This window comes from Pelophylax lessonae, assembly GCF_965119305.1.
Source record: "Pelophylax lessonae genome assembly, chromosome: 1".
Taxonomy (NCBI): Eukaryota; Metazoa; Chordata; class Amphibia; order Anura; family Ranidae; genus Pelophylax; species Pelophylax lessonae.
The window spans coordinates 119,669,535-119,675,217 of NC_138768.1; positions in this window are offsets into that span (position 1 = coordinate 119,669,535).

Consider the following 5,683-nt stretch of genomic DNA (forward strand, 5'->3'; position numbering starts at 1 on the left):
TTTGTGATTTTTGTGGATGTCACATGGAGGCTCGGGACAGGAAATAGAGGGGTGGAGCTGAAGGGACAAACTGTACACATATTCGCACATATCTGAACTGTACATGCGAGTTCAGACCGATTTACATTCATGTCTATGGAGACTAAATTCGCAACGCAGCGCTGTAAACTCGCACAAGACCCTTTTTATGATCGCATCACATTCGCATCCGGATCGCAACGCATAGATGTGAACGACCGTCACGAATTCAATGTATTTTGTAAATGCATGCGATTGGAGACTATTTAGAACGCATCGCATTCGCAAGTACAAGCGCATAAGTGTGAACCGGCACTTAGTGCGAACCCTAGAGCAGTCTCATCCAGGAGATGAAGTTCGGGCCAATGCCAAAGCGACGTAGGACTTCCCAAAGATAACCACATTTGACAGAGTCGAAGGCCTTCTCTGCGTCCAGAGAGGCCATGACCCCACCCGAGTCCGACAACACTGCATGAGAGACGTGGGTATAAAGGCGACGTATGTTGATGTCCGTCCCCTTGCCCGGCATAAAACCAGTTTGGTCCCCATGGATCAGTGACAGAATAACCGAGTTCAAGCGTCGCGCCAGAACCTTCGCCAGAATCTTGGCATCCACATTAAGGAGGGAAATCGGCCTATACGACGCACAACGTTCGGGGTCCTTCCCGGGTTTGGGTATAATGACAATGACTGCCTCCGACATAGAACAGGGTAAGCTATTCGAGTCCAAGGCCCCTTGCAGCAGGGAATGAAGGCGCGAGGCCACCAAGTCCAAGTTGGACTTGTAAAACTCCACCGGTAGCCCGTCGGGCCCGGGGCCTTACCGGATTGCAGAGCCGCAATAGCCTTGGACAGTTCTGTGAGGGAAATTGGGCCATCCAATTTGACCCTACCCGCCTCCGACAGTTGCGGAAAATCCAGGGTGTCAAGGTAGGCCCCGAGGCGCTCCGGGGGGTAAACCACCCGGGAGCGATAGAGGTCCTCATAGTAGCTCGCAAATTGGGCATTGATGGCAGAGGGATCCGAGTGGCAGCACCCCGCGTCATCCCTGATGTTGGCAATCAGCGTAGCTGGGGAGCGTTCCCGAGACAACCATGCCAACATACGACCCGCCCGTTCCCCCTGTTCAAAAACGGGCTGCGATTGTGGCAGCAGGCGTTTCCGACAAGCTGTGGCCCTCAGCAACGCTATCTCTCGATGTACCGCCTACAGCAGCGCATACGTGCCTGAGTCTCCATCCGCCCCATACCGCAACTCTAAGGCCGTGGCTCTAGTCTCTGCCTCGACCAACGCCAAGATCGATTCCCTCCTAGCCTGTCCTATCGCCCGCTGGTACACTCCCCTGGTACAAGCTTTGAAAGCATCCCAAACGAGCGAAGGAGAGGCGGTGTCAGCATTGTGGGCCCAATACTCCAGCAGCTCGGAAGACACAACGGGGCCACTCTCACATCATCAACCCAAAATCTAGATAATCGCCAAACACCCTCCCCCGGGGCCGCCCCAATCCCCAAAGTGACAATGACAGGGGCATGGTCCGAGATCCCCCGATGCAGAATAGAGACCTCCCGGGTACCTGCAAGCAGGGACTCTGAAAGGTAAACCAGGTCAATCCTTGAGTAAGTGGCATCAGTGGCCAAGTGACAGGTGTATTGCCGCAGCCCGGGGTTCTTCCACCTCCACACATCCACCAATCCCAGGGCATCAGCCCAGCGGGAGAGGGGAGAGTCCACAGGGCCCCCCCCAGCAAACCTGTCCAGTGATGAGTTGGGGGGCATATTAAAGTCCCCCGCCACCAAGAGACAAGCCGCCGGGTAAAGGGCCAGGAGCGGAGTCAACCTCTGTAGGAGGGTAAGCTGGCCCGGCGGAGGCACATACAATCCCGCAATACACATTTCCAACCCCTCACAAAGAGCATGAAGTAAAACATATCTCCCCTCAGGGTCCAGGTGAAGATCCAGGAGGCTAAAACGGACAGATTTGTGGATCAGGATGCTCACCCCCCTGGAGTAGGAGGAACAGGTGGCATGGTAGTAAGACCCCACCCAGGCCCTTTTAAGCGCCAGCACCCTACTCCCCACCAGGTGGGTCTCCTGTAAAATACAAACATGGGGGCGGTGTCGCTGCAAAAAGGAAAAAACAAGTGACCGTTTGAACTTAGAGTTCAACCCTCGGACATTCCAGGAGATTACCGTGAGGGGACCCATGACAGCAATTTGGAAAAATAGAAAGCCTCCAGATCTACACCAAAGACCCCACACAGGGTTAACCCCCCGCCCCCCAACAAGTCTCGGAGCGGAGTAGACCAACCGTTATAGGGTTGTGAACAGAACTCCACACCCCCCCTGCCAGAGAACATACATCGTACCAAAAGCACCCAAGAACACAGCTGAAAGGAAACATAGAAAAAAAACAAAAAACACCCCAAATGCAAAAAACATAGGCATTGTAACAGCTCACAATCCCCTCCCCCCGCCCCCTACCCCGCACCTCCCCCCCAACATGGGTGTGCTTGCATTCCCAAAAACCAAATAGGCAACCGCCAACGGGGGTCGCACACCAGTGGACACCAGGAGTACCAACAGGTACTACCACAGCATAGTCAGTCGGCCACGGGAGCCGCCATCAAAGGAAGGATAGACGATCTCTGCAGAACAGGAACTAGGTCATCAACTTCACCCCGAAAGTTCCAGGGGGGCACCAAGCTTAAACAGGTTGCTAACAGGAAAACCAAAAGAAAGGAGAGGGGGGGGCCTCTCAGGCAGCCAGCGGGGAAAGGCCACTAGGCATAACAGGTAGGGCCCAGCCCAGCAGAGGCAAGAGTCCAGTAGAGGGATCCCCGGTCTCACGGGAAGAGGACCCCCCCCCCTTAAAAAGAAAAAAAAAATTTCCCCCTAAGGGGAAAAAGTGTAACATCCAGAGCGCAGACAGCGCATAAAGAGACTCACGGCCGTGGAGATCGTGCCCGGGGAAGCGTCTCCAACCAGTGCATGGTGTCCTCCGGGGAAGTGAAGAATTTCACAGTTTCTCCATCCTGAACTCGCAGCCGGGCAGGAAACAGCATGCTGTACTTAATATTGCGATTGCGGAGTTGCAGTTTAACATGGTCAAAAGACCGCCGAAGTCGCTGCGTGTCTATGGAATAATCCGGGAAGACCATGATCTTCGCGGCCTCATGCCGCAGAACCTCCAGCTTCCGTGCCTCCCGAAGCACCAAGTCACAGTCACTGAAATTTAGGAGGCGTAGGATAAAGGTACGTGGAGGGGACCCTGGCGGCCCCCGAGTCGCCGGTATGCGGTGCGCTCTCTCCACAACAAAGAAGGGGGAGAACTGGGCCTGAGGTAACAAGGTGCGCAGGAGGCGCTCAGCAAAGGACACCGTATCAGCACCCTCCGTCCCCTCCGGGAGACCAACGATCCGCAGGTTGTTCCGTCGGTTCCTGTTCTCGGCATCCTCCGCCCTGGCCTCCAAGGTTTTGACCCTGGCAGAGATTGTGCGGATGGAGTCCTCATGAGAATGGAGCACGTCTTCCGCTTCCCCCACCCGCCGCTCAGCCTCCGACAGCCGGCCACGAAACTTGTCCATATCCTTGCGGATGAGGCCGATGTCCATTTGTACCGAGTCTATTTTGCCGGTGAGAGTGGACTGGCAGGTAGTGATAGCCTGCATCAGTGCATCAAATTTATCCTGCTCCACCAAGGCCGGCTCCTTGCCTTCAGTCTGAGTCGCCATGTTAAGGAGGGGAGCCGGGGGAGGCCCCGCGCCGCCCGCCACCCCACGAGCGGGACCAGCCTTTGCCGAGTTCCTGTGTGCCGACGGTTCCTTACTCTTCGCCTGAGTCGACATAGAAGAATATGGGACACTGTAGAGAGTCTGTGATCCTGCGAAGGCTACGGGAAGTCAACAAGCTTATCTCAAAAAAGTGGCACAGAATACAAGGTGTTCCCACTCAGTAGAGCAACGATCTGCAGGCAGCACAAGTCAATGGGAGCAACGAGCAGTAGGCAGCACAGCTAAGGGTGAGCAATGATCTGCAGGCAGCACTGTTCAAGGAGGGCAACAATCCATAGGCAGCACAGTTCAAGGGGAGCAACGGTCTGCAGGCAGCACAGTTCAAGGAGCACAGTGCAGTGGGAGCAGCGCAGGTCAAAAGGAGCAATGATCTGCAGGCGGCACTGTTCAAGGAGAGCAACAATCCATAGGCAGCACAGCTCAATGGGAGCAGCGGTCTGCAGGCGGCACAGTTCAAGGAGCACAGTTCAGTGGGAGCAACGATCTGCAGGCAGCACAGGTCAAAAGGAGCAATGATTTGCAGGCGGCACAGCAAAGAGAGGGCAACGATCTGCAGACAGTACAGTGCAATGGGAGCAACAATCCATAGGCAGCACAGTCCAGTGGGAGCAACGATCTGCAGGCAGCACAGTGCAAGAGGAGCAATGATTTGCAGGAGGCACAGCAAAGAGAGGGCAACGATCTGCAGACAGTACAGTGCAATGGGAGCAACAATCCATAGGCAGCACAGTTCAGTGGGAGCAACGATCTGCAGGCAGCACAGGTCAAAAGGAGCAATGATTTGCAGGCGGCACAGCAAAGAGAGGGCAACGATCTGCAGACAGTACAGTGCAATGGGAGCAACAATCCATAGGCAGCACAGTCCAGTGGGAGCAACGATCTGCAGGCAGCACAGTGCAAGAGGAGCAACGATCTGCAGGCAGCACAGCAAAGAGAGAGCAACGATCTGCAGGCCACACTATGCAAATGACAGGAAGACAGACAGTCCGGACAGAGAGGCCAGTGATTAGTACTGTAGAAGTAGGAGAGCACACAGGTGGCGTCCTTACCAGGAGTGAAAGCAGGGCCTGCCTCCCTTAGGGCTCCGATCGCCAGATGGATGGATGGATGGATCCGCCCAGGGCCCCCCCGCCAGACAGGGTGCCGATCCTCTCCCCGGGAGGCCGATCAGGCAGTAGGACCAGCGGGGCAGATGTTGGGACAGTCAGTGTGGATGCAAGGCCGCAATCCAGCGCTAGGCCCGAGTCAAGATGGCGGCCGGGATCCAGGGGGGAAGAAGCCAGCATCCAGGAGAGCAGGATCCAGACGTCGGCGGGTTGGCAGCCGGAGCACCACCAGGGCCACAGGAGCAGCGCAGCCCACCTCCAGATGAGCAGGCAGTCCCGATCAGGCGGTACAAGGCTCCGATGGAGAGACAGGCCGCCGAAGCACAAGTAGGCCGCGGGCAGATAAGGGGCACAACTTGCCCCCGGATCGTCACAATAGGGACCCGATGCCCTTCCACCAGGGGGGTCCGATGCGACACCGGCAGTGTAAGGTCCCTGGCCCCTAGGAGGAGGACGGATGGCAGGGGATTATAGCCAGGGGCACAAGATGGCGGAGGGCCGCAGCCGGGATCGTGGAGGCACCGGCAGCAAGCAGCTGGAGCAGACAGTGTCCGGACACGGCCCCACAGGAGACACTCCAGGGAAAAGCAGGGTGACAGTCTGCAGAGATAACCGGGTAGATACAGGCGGCAAACCCGGAGCACTAGCCCAGCACGTCCATCCCGGTGGCCATCTTGGACACGCACCCATGCTCATACTTTTTAAATGCCATACGCCTGTAAATGCTCACAAAGGCATGTACAAACGTGGAAAAAATCTCTGGGATGTT